The 16,233-nt window shown below is 44.5% G+C and overlaps 1 protein-coding gene across 1 annotated transcript in view; it reads left to right on the top strand.

The window, feature by feature from the left end:
• cdh13 (cadherin 13, H-cadherin (heart)) overlaps positions 1-16,233 on the top strand; it is a 958,412-nt gene that overhangs the window by 32,058 nt on the left and 910,121 nt on the right. The window lies entirely within an intron of this gene.

Here is a 16,233-nt window from a genome sequence, read left to right as displayed (position 1 = left end):
GCGTTCTGCAGGCCAAATGGCATTCTGAGCCATTCGAAAAGCCCGAAAGGGGTGACGGTGGCCGTCTTAGGCATGTCGTTGGGATGGACCAGAATTTGATTCTACCCGCAAATATGGTCGACCTTCGAGAAAAAGGTTGCCCCCTCCAGATGAGCCGAGAAATCCTGGATGTTCGGGACTGGGTACCGATCTGCTGTGGTTACAGTGTTAAAACGCCGGTAATCACCGCAAGGTCTCCAACCCTCGGACGCTTTGGGCGCCATATGCAGCGGGGAAGCCCAAGGGCTATCCGACCGCCGGACAATCCCCGTGTCCTCCATAAGCTGGAACTCGCCTCGTGCGATGCGCAGTTTATCAGGCGGGAGGTGGCGCTTGTAGGCATGACCCGGTGGGCCCTCGGTGGGAATGTGGTGGACCACGCCATGACGGGGCGCGGCCCCGTTGAACCAGGGCGCGAGCAACCCTGGGAAATCGGCGAGCAGGGCTACGTAAGGTTGCTGGATCTCAGCTACCTTATCGAATTGCTGTAGGGGTGTAGACGGATTATGCGGCTTGGCAGGGCACAGGTCTGACACGAGGACCATGCGTCCGCCTCGCACATCGACTAACAGGGAGATCGCGCACAAGAAATCGGCCCCCAGGGTCGGTTGGGCGACGTCAGCAACGGTGAACTTCCACCTATATGGGCGGGATTCGAAATTAAGCCCAGGGTCCGCATACCGTAAGTGTGAATGTTGCTCCCGTTAATAGCCGAGAGGTCGGGTCCTACCTTACCGACGCGAGTATCACAGGCGCTCGGAGGCAGGATGCTGGCAATGGCACCAGAGTGGCTATCACGGACATAGAGGTGTTCTTTTGGGCCGATTGCGTTTGCCTCTATGGAAGATCGGACGAGGCATTTCCCTGAAACGAGCAGGGGCTCGGGCATCTTCGGGCTTCAGGTCCATAGTAACACCAACGACGTCGGCTGTAGACCACTGGAAGCGGCGATGCTTCTTTGGCGCTGGGCTGGCCTTCTTCTTCCTCTCGATGTTGTCTCTGTTGCACCCATGCCGTGACGGGGAAGCGGGTGAAGGCACAAACATCCCGCTCTCTGTGTGCCCACAATTCGTCAGCTCTCTCTGCGAGGTGCTGGGGATCGCTGAAATCGGCACTGGCGAGCATCAGTTGGACTTCGTCAGGCATCTGGTCCAAGAACGCCTGTTCGAAGAGCAGACATGGGTGGTGCCCGTCCGTCAGGGCTAACATGATCGCCGACACAGTCCATGTGTAGTATCTTCGCCCCCCTGTCTCTGCAACTGAGACCGAAAGTGTGAAGCAGCAGGGCCTTCAGCCCTTTGTACTTGGCAATGGTCGGTGGGTCCATGATGTAAGGCAACAGTGGCAGTCTTATGGCAAAGCCCCACCACATGGAAGTACATGGTATCGTCTGCTATGATACGATGGAGGTGAAACTGTGCCTCAACGCGGGCGAATCACACCCGCGGTTGATCGGGTCAAAACGCTGGCAATTTGAAGCCCGGTGAGCCCTGCTGTGTGCCGGCCGATTCTGCGGGAACGTAGTCCTCCTGCATGATCTGCGTGTCTAACGACGACTGTCTAACGACGGCTAGACAGATCGGGGTCTCCAATTTGGTGGTCGCAAGAATGACAACAGAGTTTTCAAACATTTTTATTCAGAAAATCACTTCTCAGTTCACAGGCTCTTACAACACATCTGGCCACACATCTGGCCACAATGGTGGTCAGCACTGAACTGCCACGCGAAGCCAAAACCGCCCGAAAACAAGCAGCCCTTCCTGAGTCGCGTGATCACAGCTTCCGGATGCCGGATTCAATACCTGCAGGCGCTGCTACAATGTAAAATTTCATCCATGAGTCAAATCGAGCAGCGATTGTTGTTTACATAAGAAATAGAAGAAATATTTGGAAAAGATGGTGAAATAATATTGGAGAGGATAGCTCTAATTTAATGGTACAAGATGACCTCTTCCTGAACTGCAAACATTAATAATTCTCTCATTGCCTAAAGTAGTGAGATGAATTGACTTGGTTAATGTTATTTGGCACACGGAGTTTGTCCTTACAAAATGGATGAAGTGGGTCACTGTTTGGCAAAATGTATTAAGTTAGTGTGATGCATCAATCTTCCTTGATTTACTTCTGCTTCTGTGGTTAATTCCTTATTGGCATTTGCACTGTGTAATTTGTTGGCTTAGTCATTGATCTGATTGAGATAAATTTGTTGATTCCCCTTTTCAATCAGTTAGTCGCACTGCCCATTTCTGATCCAGGCACGCAAAGTTCTGTTTCAGAATACAGAGTTGAATGCTTCTTGGAAGTTCTATGTGTAGTCTATCTGGCTAGGACTCGATGTACTGACTTGTAAGGCAAGGTTGGCACTTTATGCCTATGAACCTAGGAGATTGAGGATGATTACTTTTTTTTTGTAGAGGTGTATACAATCACAGGGGCATGGATAGGATGAATGTCGTTCTTTTCCCAAGATAAGGGAATCGAGAACAATAGGGCATGAGTTTAAAGTGAGAGGAGGAATATTATAGGAAGCAAAGGAACAACCTTTTCCATGCAGAGGGCGGTGGCAATGTGGAATGGAGTTGCTTGAGAAGATAGCTGAGGAAGGTGCAATAACAATATTTGAAAGACATTTGGACAGGTACATGAATAGAAATTTAGAGGGCTGTGGGTTAAATGTGGGCAAATAGGACTAGCTTAGATGGATATATTGGTTGGTATAGACCAATTGTGCTGAAGTACCTGATTCTATGATGTGTAACTCTAACTCTAAGCTTGGGTTGACTTGTAGTCTACTCATGGATTGTGTACAAGTGTCAAAAACATGTTGGAGTCGGTCTCTCTTTTGCCATCCTTTAATCTGGAGCCACCTGGAAACAAGGCAGCACATGTAATGTTAATCGGTTACTGTAGATTGCCCCTAGTGTCGCCAAACGGCAAAAGAATCATGGCGACTAGATGACATTTGTGACAACCTTAGTAACAGGGGTTGCACTGAAATAAAGAATGGAAGTGGGGCAGATAATATTGTTCTTTCGGGGGCCAGCATGGATCCAGTGGGCTGAATGGCTTTCTTCTGTTTCCAATGAGATTCTGCTTTGAGGTGGAAGTCGAGGCAGAGGACAGAGTGCTTGAAATGGGAGCTGTACAAGAGTCGGAGCAGCAAAGCACCAAGGTAATCTGTAGGCAGGAACTGCAAATGCTTGTTTAAACTGAAGATGGACACAAAATGCTGGATTAACTCAATGGGACGGGCAGCATCTCAGGAGAGAAGTAATGTGTGACGTTTCAGGTCGAGACCCTTACGACCTTTTCCACATTCTGAGAATAGGAATAATTTATTGTCACATGTGACCAGGCACAGTGATATTCTTTGCTTGCATACACAATGTGTACAGATAACAGCTACCTACAGCGTTGACAAAGTTGCAAAGCACGCCGGCTCCTCCTTTTGTTCCCCCCCCATTGACCATTATTCTTTTCCCCCCCACGGCAGTCCCCCGACGCCGGCCGGGCCCTCCATTGTTATTCCCTCTCCCCCTCATGGTGGTCCTCCATGCTCTCGTCGACTGTGGGTCGACCCGCGAGACATCAGCGCCGCCGCGAGACTTCTCTACCGCCGAGGCCCCATCGTTGCGAGGCTTCACCGCGGCTGCCAAGGCATCACCACTGTTGACGCCCCTCTTCATGCTTCCTTGGTGCCGAACCAGGACCCAGCCACGGGCTTCGTCGGCTGCTTCGCCCGACCTGGTCTTCTGCCCGCAAGGCCCTGGCCAAGCCCCAACCCAGATTTCTATGTGGTGATCCGGGAGGCATTGAGACCACGGCACCTTGATGAAAGCCTCCGTCCACGTTCCCATCTGCGGCCCATTGGGAAGCCTTCTGGCCAATGTTGCTTTGTGTTTAATAGGCTGTAAATAATGGGGTATTGCAAGGTTCTGTGATTAGGCCTATCATTGTGAGTTTGGTGAGGAGATGGAGTCCAATGTATCCAAATTTTCTCAGAGTACAAATTCCAGCAAGAAAGTAAAACTTTGAAGGACAGAGATGACAAAATATCTGGGCCAGTGAAGTGCATGGGAAGAAGATAGTTGCTTAAATATTTACGTTGAAAATGTACAGTTATCGAGGAAGAAAATGATAAAGTTTTATGTTAAGAGCCTGACAAAAGTGGAACGTTACCATGTTGATCCAGCAAGGAATTAAGAATAACTTTTTTTTGCAAAGGGATTAAAGATCTAGAGTGAAATTTTGTAATTGAGACCCATACTCTGAGAGCAGCACAGGTTTATATCCTTGCGTAACAAGTAATATAATTGCATTAAATTAGAGGGATTGCAACACGTTTACTGGACTGATTTCTAGAATGATAAGGCTATAGTGAGAAGAGCAATTCTACTGAATTGCCTTGTTTTCTGAATTGAGAGATCTCATTAATATACATACCTAACAATTGGATTGTTGATGAATCGTGCTTTTTGAGTCCCATATGATTTCAGTGCCAATGGAAAATGCTTTAAAATTAAATAGTAGTTGAGCACAATGTTCACGATTTTCATTCCAAATCTTCTGTGCATGCATCTTACAATTGTACAATAATTCAATATGACATTTCATGCATATTTAGACGCTATTTCTGAAACGTTCATGTTCTGTGCTGTTTAGTTGTCGGGTGTACTGAGACATGGTGAATATCACGCTAGCTGCCATCTCCAGTAGCCACTCTTTATGATTTTGTGCACTCTGGTCACCATGTTATCCACTTGAGGATCAAAATCTTTCCGAACTGAACGCAAGACTTTAGGCAACTTTACGTGAGCATGAGAGGTGAGTTCTCAGACTATTCACAGCCCCCAACTGCCCCGTTGCCCATCCACCACTGCCATCTTGAGACTTGTTGTGTTTCATTCAACTGCCAATAAATAGATACAACTTTGAAGTAACTGGTTGCATGTTGCTTTGTGCACTAAATGGTTTGTATGTACATAAGAATTTACTGATCATTCTTGCAGAAGCCTTCAAGAAACTTGTGCGGCCCACTTTCCCCAACCAAAGTGCCTGACTCCAATCTCTTCTTCAAAAACATGGAACATAAAACAGTATCGCACAGGAAAAGGCCCTTCAGCCCACAATGTCTGTGTTGACCATGATGCTAATTAATCTAATCCCATCTGTTTATACATGCTCTGCATTCCTCTATTCTCTGCCTGTTCATGTGTCTGCCTAGGTACGTTTTAAATGTGGTTGTCATATTTTCTTATACCACCTCCCTTGGTAGCATGTCCCATGTTCATTTAAACAAAAATCTTGTTTTGTACATTCCTTTAAACTTTCCTCTCTTTATAGCAGGCATGTGCTGTCAAGGTAGGCACTGCCTATCCTGACTAAAATTATAAAATGGTAATTATTAAATATATATAGTAAAGGCACGGGAGAATTATGCCTACCTAAAAGATTGATCCCTTAGGTGGGCGTAATTCTCCGTGCCTTTCATCCGCAGTACTTGTAACACGCGAATGTATGTGCAGCTCACATGCCATCAACGCTGCTTCAAGCCTTCAATGACAACAGTCTATAAAGGCAGCTGAAATTCTGCCTTTACACCGTGGACTGCGTATTGCACATGCACAGCAGCCTACTGCGTATGCGCAGCGCAAGTTTCTTGGCGGGTTTTTCAAACATGGATTGCCATTATCTTAAGAGTATCTTGGGAAACAAAGAGGGAAGAATGGAGTTTGTGTACAAATGTGGTAAATACATTTCTTTGAGCTATATGTTTTTAAATACTGTATTTCCTGGCAATGAAGACGCTATTTTTACCCCAAAGTAAGGCACGGAAATTTACCTGCTTCTTGGGTGCAGAATATTCGGTTGTTAGCCAAGAAAGATAGACTTGGCAAATCAAGAATGATGTTGCTGTGCTGAGGAATAACCAAGTCTATCCCTCATTGTTGGCAGCTGATGGGAAGCGGGTGTAAAAGGACAGCGCCTCTGGGGTGGGAGTTTCTTTCGCAGCATGTGGGGAGCCTGGTCAGGGGTAAAGTTGCAGGGAGGGCAGGAGTGTTGAGAAGGAGGGGGTCGGGGATCATGCCAGAAACTAACCGCTGCTGTGGCGCACTGGGCGCGGAGCTCCCGCATTGTGGCCAGAGAGGGAAGTAGCTCGGGTGGCTGCGAGTGGCCATCGGGACCGGACAGCGTAACCGGCCGTCACCTCGGTGCCTTCTGCCGGCCCACTCACCTCTGGCAGTGCTCTCCGTCTGAACACCTCTCCCCTGCCTCTCGCTGGCCTCGCTCATGTCTGCCGCTTCCTGCAAATCCTTGCATTCAGACTGCCGCCGGGAGCAGGACATGGCCTCCCTTGCTGCACTGGGTGACACTGCATGAAATTCACTGCCCGTTCCTGTGTCAGCGCGAGTAACCTCAATTGGTCCCTTGATCGTGCTGACACAGGAGTAAGCTCCACCGCCCGCTGTCCTGTTATCCATCGCCTGCTCTTGAGCTGATCCCCTCGCTGTCCGGTCTACATTGAAAGACACGGCCTGGCAATGAATGCCATGCAGTGTCACTCAGCACAGCAAGTGAGGCCATGTCCTGCTCCCCGGCGGCAGTCGGAATTTAAGGATTTGCGGGAAGTAGTGACATGAGCAAGGCTGGCGAGCGGCAGGAGAGAGTTGTTCCGACGGAGAACACTGCCAGAGGAGAGCGGGTCGGCAGAAAGCGCTGAGGGCCCGGCGGCTGCTCGCAGCCCCCGTGCTACTTCCTTGCCCGGACACAATGTGGTGGCTTTGCGCCCGGAGCGCCGTGGCAGCGGTGTGTGTTACTGGCATGATCCCCGACCCCCTCCTTCTCAATGCTCCTGCCCTCCCCGCAACTTTACCCCTGGCCAGACTCCCCTCACACTGTGAAAGGAACTCTCCCCCTCAATTGATCCCTTGAACTAGTATTATCATTCAATAAGATCACAACTGATTCAACTTGTGCCGGTGTGCTCCCGTTTTTCCCACCATCTCTCCACCTGCTGTCACCCTCTGCATTAGTGTCTTCATTGCAGTTGAAATGTGGTACTTTATTAAGACTTATGGCTTTTGAAGGCTTTATAAAAGTTGATTGACAGCTTACGGAGAGGAGAACAACCCTTAAGCGTGGTTTAAAGTTTTTTTTAAAAGCCGACTGACTGCCTACCCTGAGTAATTACTCACGGCACGTGCCTGCTTTATAGCAATGCCCACCAGCATTTGCCATTTCCATTTTGGGGAAGAGACTGATTATCTATGCCTCTCAAAATTTGATATACTTCTATCGGATCGCCCGTTGCCTCCAAAGCTCCTGAGATAACAATCCAAATTTGTTTAACTTCTGCTTGTAGTGATACACTCCAGTCCAGGCAACATTCTGGAGAGTCTATTCTGCACCCTCTGCAAAACCTCCATATCATTCCTACATAGTTCTCATGGTCCTATCCTTCCTCCCTGCCAGACACTGGTGCATTTTTCTTCTCCACCTTGTAGATAGTGTTGACCTGCCCCCGGATTAACTTGGATCATTAAGTCCCAAAAATGGAATTGACGAATTGCGGCTACAGGCAACAAAAATGAGCATGTTGAATAGTGGTGGAGGCATGATGGGCCAAATGGCCAGCTCTTCTCCTGTCTCTTCTATTACTACTGTCCTAAGAACAAGGGAGTGAATATGAAAATTAACCTACAAGAGGATTTTGGTCTTTAAATATTAATATTTCCCATATTGAAATGCACTGGAGCTTTTCTATGTCTGAGACTTAATGATAGAATGGAGAGAGCACAAGAACAGGCCCCTTGGCCCACAATGTCTTTGCCCACCACCCTGCCAATTTAAACTAATCCTATCTGTCAGAATGTGGTCTATATCACTCCATTCACCGCCTGTTCACGTACTTGTCTAAATGACCCTTAAATGATGCTATCATATCTGTTTCCATCGCCTCCCTTGGTGGTATGTTCCAGGCACCGTCCATAAATTAACTTTCCTTGCAAATCTCCTATTTAAACACACCCACCCCCTCGCCTAAGCCATGCCCTCAAGTGCTTGACCGTTCCATCCTGGGGACAATTCTATCTATGCTATCCGATCCTATAATGTTATAACCATCGGCTACCAGTTCCGCAACCTTCTATGTCTTTTCCGATCAAACCAATTTTGAATCCAATGTTGATTGTATTGGGAAAGGTATAACTATGAATTTCCAGTGTTTGTATCTTTATTTTATCATTTGCCTACTACTTTTAGGGAGACTTCATTGGTGCATTGCATCACTTTAAATGCAAGTTGGAGTCCAATCTCCAAATTATTCAATTCAAATAATTGAAATAGTTGAATAGTGGCAGCCAAGAATCAACAAATGTGACATTTAGACCAGCTACTTACACTATCCTACACACACTAGGGACAATTTACAATTATACTAAGCCAATTAACCTACAAAGCTGTACGTCTTTGGAGTGTGGGAGGAAACTAGAGCACCCGGAGAAAACCCGCGCAGGCCACGGGGAGGACATACAAATGATTGGAATTAGCAATGCTTTCCATTGACCTCTTGATAGAAGTTTAAATGAGTGACGTTGTGACAAATTCAGCTCTGCATGTGAAATATTGTATCTTTTTAACCTGAACCTAAATTGTGAGTGGTTGGGACCATGTGACAATATAATTACAGCAATGATAACTAAAAAATAAATGGAAGGTAACAATTAATCCAATAAGGGGAAATCCCAAGGGAATTTTACTGCCCTTGCTGCAGCTTGGATAACTATTCTTACCTTGCAGTTAAGTTTAGCCGAGGCTCTGATAAATAGCAATTATGAATGCAGAAATGTTAGAAATAGAAGGACAAGGTTTTGGACAAATATCTTGGGGAGTGACGAGGGATCATTTGTTTATTCAATATTCTCATGGGGACCAATTGTATAAAACAATTTGTTTTTGAGTTGAATTATTATTTCGCAAGTCCAGGCTTATTTGCGTATGCAATTCTTTAATTGTGCTCGGAAGATAGCTGGTGCACTATAAATATAGAAAAAAAACATTACTGTTAAGCATACTGTTCAGAATATCTTTTGATAACAGCCAAGTTCAAAGAAGGATGTGCTCTCCCTGCAACTTGCACGCTGAGGACAAGACTCTGCTTGGCTGTAATGGTGCCTATTGATTAACTAATAACATTCACTCTCTGGCTAATAACATGAGAAAATACCTATTGGCTATTTAAAGGTCTGCAGTTGCCCATGAAATTGTAGCTCAGACAGAATATCCGTCTTCAAGAAGAGGGAAAATTGGCAAGATTTTGCTTGTCTTTTTTGTTTATTGATTCTTGTCGATTAAGCTCTTGCTATCTTCCACCTCGCCCTTTCACAGTGTCTTTTAATGTTGTTAGTCAAGTTTAAAGCACAAACTCCATGCACTCTTTAACAGGACTCCTAATAGAGTATGAATTCAGACGGAATTTGAGTCGATTTGCATCTTCATATTTGTGTATTTGCTGACGGACAAATCTTTCCAATTTCACATTAGTTACCAACCAAGTTCAAAGCAAATAGAATCTGTCTTCAAACTCCAATATTGAGTATTCTAGCCACTATGGAGTTGTGTGAATAATGATGTTGTGCGAATGGGGGAAAAATTGAAGAGGAGAAATATTACTCGCAGGGTGATTCTGATGTTTGGAAGGAATGTGGAAATTTCTAGTTGTGTGAAGATAAAAGCTTTGCAGGTAGACAAATGCTGGCGAAACTCAGTGGATGAGGCAGCATCTATGGAGCGAAGGAAATGGGCAACGTTTAGGGTTGAACCCCTTCTTCAGATGACCCGAAACATTGCCTATTTCCTTCGCTCCATAGATGCTGCCTCATCTGCTGAGTTTCTCCAGCATATTTATTTTTTTTAAATTATTATTATTTTATTTATTATTTTATTAGAAGCAGTGTACAAAAGTATAAACTGAGGCATATGACATTATACAATTATTGTACAGCTTCCATTTTAATTTTAGCAAAGATGAAACGGAAAAAGAGAGGAAGAGCAACCAAGAGAAAATGAAAGAGAAAGTGAGTGTGTAAAAGTAGAACCCCTAAACTACCAAATGAGTGTAGTTGAAGAGTGAGTAAGTAAAAGAAATAGGAAAAACGTAAAGAAATAAATAGACAAAAATGGAAAAAATAAAAATAAAAAGTGTTGATATACCTGATTCATTTCTCTCCCCACCCAGTCCGTAAGTTGGTGTATTTGTTGAATCATTGACAGATGTAGCATGGAAACGGGCCCTTTGGCCCACCGAGTCCACACTGACCATTGATCACTTGTTCTATGTTATCTCACTTTTGCATCCTCTCCCGACACGCTAGGGACAATTAACCTACAGATCTGCATGACTTTGGGATGTGGGAGGAACCGGAGAATCCGGAGGAAACCCATGCATCCACCCAGAGAATGTGTAAACTCAACAGAGATAGCATTGGAGGTCAGGATCGAACCCGGATCTCTGGTTCTGTGAGGCAGCAGCTAAATCTGCTGCGCCACTGTACTGTCAAATAATAGTCTAGTATTGGCTTTATACCGAGTCCACATGACCATCAATCACATGTTCTGCACTGGTTCTATGTTATACAGCTTTCTTATTGATTCCCTACACCCAAGGGGCACCTTATAGAGGCCAATTAAATTACAAACACGTATAATACAGGCTGTTGACCTCAGTTGCTGCATTGTGTCTAATTTTGCGCAGCACTCTTTAGTTGTAAAATAAAGAACACAGATAATCAGAACAGTTCCATAGCTGAAGGAGGTTGCAGTTACATTGGTATATTTTATAAGGAGGCCTAGTTTAGAGATACAGCTTGGAAACAGACCTTCTGGTCCACACCAACCATCAATCACATGTTTACACTAGTTCCATGTTATCTGACTTGTCCTCTCCCAACACACTCGGGTCAATTTACAGAGTCCAATTAACTAACAAATCCACATGTCTATGGGATGTGGGAGAAAACCAGAGCAATCTGAAGAAACCCACACGCTCACAGGGAGCGTGTAAACTCCACACAGACAGCAACCGAGGTCAAACCTGGGTCTCTGGCAGTGTGGGACTGCAGAGCTCTACCAGTTGTGCCATTGTGCAGCCCATACTACTGTATGTACAATTATAATTGTATTGCTTGCATTGCTTTTAAAGAATATGATGATTTTCCAAATCACCAGAGATGTATATATTATTTGATCACAAATGAAAAGGGGCCTGGAGCAAAGCTTTTTAATTCATTATAGCCTTCTCACCCTTCACTCTTGCTTGTCTAGCCCTCTTGTTGTCCCTGCATTCTGCTCTCTTACTTTCGCTCATTTCCTCTTATTGTTCTTTTTCTTTCTTGCACAGAAAACACTGCAAATCCCACATCGTTGATGGATTATTTATGCATCAAGTACATGAGGAGCAATTTATATTTGGAGATTTTGGATTTAATTGGAAATTCTAGCTTCCTTTTTATTACATGGGACTTGAATATAATCAGATGAGAGTCAGGAATGAATCATGTCACCTGATCTTTGGCTGAGTATGTTGTGTTTGCACATAAATAGACCAGGATCAGTACACGTGCTGCTCTGACATGTATCCAGCTCTGAATCGAACTTCTTCATGTGTAACTGATTTATCATTTGAATCTGTTTACATTCAGTATGGTATCTTAGTCGTCGAGCCATTCACCAAATTACAGCATGGATTTTAGCATTGGACTGTTTGCAGAAGACATTCAAAATTATATAAATCTGGTTATATTTCTGGAAATAAGTTGATGCATCTTACAATAATAGTGTGATATTCATGTCAACTGCTGATCCACATTGATTTGGACCTCAAGATCCAAGTCCTAAGCAAGATGCTGGTGTGTGACTCTTTGTAACATTGAGACCTTGTTGCATGCCAGTTTTTGATTGCTTTTTATGGAACACCACTTAAATCCAAAAACATGGTCCAAACCAATTGGCGGGTATGTTTAATACAATGTCTTCTCCAACCAGTTGTAACTTGGAGGACCCTTGGCTGGGGATGCTGATGGATGGTCCATAACGGCTCAGTTAGTGGAGGTGCCTCAGAGTTATCCCTGTCTGTTTTGCAACTGATTTCTTCTAAAATTGATGCAAGTTTTACGATCTGTGCTTACACTTGGTGATGGTGTTGCTCTGTAAATGTAAGGCATCCTGTAGCTTTATGGGGTGGCCAAATGCTACAAAATAGAAATATATTTTGCTGGAGACATCAAATTATAACACTAATTGGGTTTTGCCTCTGTGGTCAAATGCATCTCCAATTAAAAATATTTTTCACCTGCACAGTGTGAAAATAAACTATAAATGTCATGTGCTGTTCGGTCCTGTGATAGCATAAGGCAGGCATTATCGAATGAAATTATCTAATTGGTATATAATATGCCTGCATTGTCTCCTCATTCAGATCCAGGTGCAGGAAATAATGAAGGTCTCTTTTGGGAGGGAACATGACGGCTTTAATGGAATCCCATGTGCACATGAACCCACACAGGCGAAGCTCACTGCAAACAAAGTAATCTAATTTAGTATTTTAAGGCATCCGAGCCAGAACTTAAATATCATATAAAAGTAATCGGGAATAAAAAAAAAGAAATTTCCTCTGTTTTCCCTGTGGACATGAATTCCTTTGAAAAGTAAAACGTAATTTAGTGCAAGGATATAATCGCATTTTAGCAGCTTTTCTTTCCAAAATGTGTTTGCAGCACATTGAGAGGGAACTGATTGATGATGGTGAGGAAACTAACCGTACTATAGATGGAATGTTTTTGTTTTGTTTTTTAAAAAAAGCTTGATTTACCACCTTTTCATGTTTACTCATAATTTCAGATTACAATGGGTTCAGGAGTAGGCCATTCGGCCCTTCGAGCCAGCACCGCTGTTCACTGTGATCATGGCTGATCATCCACAATCGGTACCCCTGCTCCTGCCATTCTACCGATATCCTTTGCTAACTTTAAGAGCTCTATCTAACTCTCTTGAAAGAATCCAGAGAATTGGCCTCCACTGCCTTCTGAGGCAGAGAATTCCACAGATTCACAACTCTCCAGGTGAAAAAGTTTTTCCTTATCTCTGTTCTAAATGGCCTACCCCTTATTCTTAAACTGTGGCCCCTGGTTCTGGACTCTCTCAACTTCGGGCCTATCCAAGTCCCCCTGCATCCTCATAGCATCCTCTTCACAGTTCACACTGCCACCCAGCTTTGTGTCATTTGCAAATTTGCTAATGTTACTTTTAATCCATTCATCTAAATCATTAATGTATATTGCATATAGCTGCGGTCTCAGCACAGAGCCTTGCGGACACCACCCTTCACTGCCTGCTATTCTGAAAGGGACCCGTTAATCCCTATTATTTCCTGTTTGTTAACCAATTTTCTATCCATGCCAGTCCCCTACCCCCAATACCATGTGCTTTAATTTTGCCCACTAATCTCCTATGACGGACCATGAAGGCTTTCTGAAAGTCCAGGTACACTACATCTACTGGCTCTCCCTTATCCATTTTCCTAGTTACATCCTCAAAAAATTCCAGAAGATGATCCAAGCATGATTTCCCCTTCGTAAATCCATGCTGACTCGGACCGATCCTGTTACTGCTATCCAAATGTGCCGCTATTTCATCTTTTATAATTGACTCCAGCATCTTCCCCACCACTGATGTCGGGCTAACAGGTCTATAATTCCCTGTTTTCTCTCCGTAAGTGGGATAACATTAGTTACCCTCCAATCCACAGGAACTGATCCTGAATCAATAGAACATTGGAAAATGATCACCAATGTATACACGATTTCAAGAGCCACTTCCCTAAGTACCCTGGGATGCAGACCATCAGGCCCTGGAGATTTATCAGCCTTCAGTCCCATCAGTCTACCCAACACCATTTCCTGCTAATGTGAATTTCCTTCAGGTCGTCCATCACCTTGTGTCCTCTGGCCACTAGTACATCTAGGAGATTATTTGTGTCTTCCTTAGTGAAAACAGATCCAAAGTACCTGTTCAACTCATCTGCCTTGTTCCCCATAATAAATTATCCTGTTTCTGTCTTCACGGGTCTAACTTGGGTCTTAACTAATTTTTTTCCTCTTCACATACCTAAAGAAGCTTTTACTATCCATTATATTCTTGGCTAGCTTATCTTCATACCTTATCTTTTCTCCTCATATTGCCTTTTTAGTTATCTTCTGTTGCTCTTTAAAGGTTTCCCAATCCTCTGGCTTCCTACTCATCTTTGCTATGTTATACTTTTTAAATGTTTATATTGTCCTTGACTTCCCTTGTCAGCCATGTTCACCTCTTACTCCCCTTAGAATCTTTCTTCCTCTTTGGAATGAACTGATCCTGCACCTTCTGTATTATTCCCAGAAATACTTGCATTGTTATTCCACTGTCATCCTGCTAGATTCTCTTTCCAGTCAACTTTGGCCAGCTCCTCCCTCATGGTTCCGTAGTCCCCTTTGCTTAACTGTGATACTGACACTTTTGATTTTCCCTCCTCCCTTTCAAATTGTAGATTAAAACTTATAATATTATGGTCACTACCTCCCAATGGTTCCTTTACCTCGAGTTCCCTTATCAAATCCGGTTCATTACACAACACCAAATCAAGAATGGCTTTCTCCCTGGTAGGCTCCAGTACAAGCTGCTCGAAGAATCTATCTCTAAGGCACTCTACAAAGTCCCTTTCTTGGGGTCCAGTGCCAACCTGATTTTCCCAGGCTACCTGCATGTTGAAATCTCCCATAACCACCGTAGCATTACCTTTGCGACATGCCAATTTTAACTCTTGATTTAACTTGCATCCTACATCCAGGCTACAGTTTGGGGGCCTGTAGATAACTCCCATTAGGGTATTTTTATCCTGACAATTCTTCAGTTCTATCCATACTGACTCCACATCTTCTGTTTCAATGTCACCCCCTGCAAGGGACTGAATTTCATTCCTTACCAACCAAGCTACCCCACCCTCTCTGCCCACCTGTCTGCCTTTTCGATATGACGTATACCCTTGAATATCCAATTCCCAGCCCTGGTCATCTTGCAGCCATGTCTCTAATTCCCACCACATCATACTTGCCAATTTCGAACTGAGCCTCGAGCTCATCCACTTTATTTCTAATACTTTGTGCATTCATATACTTTTAATCCACTACTCACTTCACCTTTCACATCGATTCCTATTTCGCTTGGCCATATTCTCCTATCCCTTGGTGAACTTTCTGCCCTGTTAATTCTGGTGTCCTTCTTAACTTTTGTTGGGGGAGTCCGAAACCAGGCGCCACAGTTTAAGAATAAGGGGTAAGCCATTTAGAACAGAAATGAGGAAACACTTTTTCTCACAGAGTTGTGAGTCTGTGGAATTCTCTGCCTCAGTGGAGGCCGGTTCTCTGGATACTTTCAAGAGAGAGCTAGATAGGGCTCTTAAAGATAGCAGAGTCAGGGGTGAAGGCAGGAACGGGGTACTGATTGGGGATGATCAGCCATGATCACATTGAATGGCGATGCTGGCTCGAAGGGCCGAATGGCCTACTCCTGCACGTATTGTGTATTGTCTTTTCCTTTACCATTTTTCTTCTTGCATATGGCGTGCACAGCCAAACGTTGTAGGTCAACTTGTTCTATTTGATCTTGTTTGTGCACGTAGGGTTGATTGCATTAGGCGAAACAGGGTGGACCACATGGAGGTTGCATTCTCCCACCTCCCCCCCCCCACCCCAATACTCTCTTTTTCTTTTACTCCATCCTTGTAGTTCTGATTTGTCTCTTTCCCCACCACTATTTTGTTTAAACCCACCTGTGTAGCAGTGGCAAACCTGCCTACCAGAATGCTGGTCCCCCGCCTGTTAAGGTGCAACCCATCCCTTTTGTACCATTCACCCTTACCCCAAAACAGATCCCAGTGGTCTAAGAATCTAAATCTCTTCTCCCTGCACGAGCTCCTCAGCCACACATTTAGATCCCTTATCTCCCTGTTCTTGCCCTCACCAGCATGAGGAACTGGAAACAAACTGGAGATAACCTCCCTGGAGGTCCTGCTTTTCAGCCTTCTTCCGATCACTCTGAAGTCACGCTGCAGAATCTCTTTCCTCTTCTTCCCGATGTCATTTGTGCCGACATGCATTACCA

Source organism: Leucoraja erinacea, chromosome 17 (genome assembly GCF_028641065.1).
Source record: "Leucoraja erinacea ecotype New England chromosome 17, Leri_hhj_1, whole genome shotgun sequence".
Taxonomy (NCBI): Eukaryota; Metazoa; Chordata; class Chondrichthyes; order Rajiformes; family Rajidae; genus Leucoraja; species Leucoraja erinaceus.
Note: the sequence above shows the minus strand (reverse complement) of the source record. Positions and strands in the feature narration are given on the sequence as shown.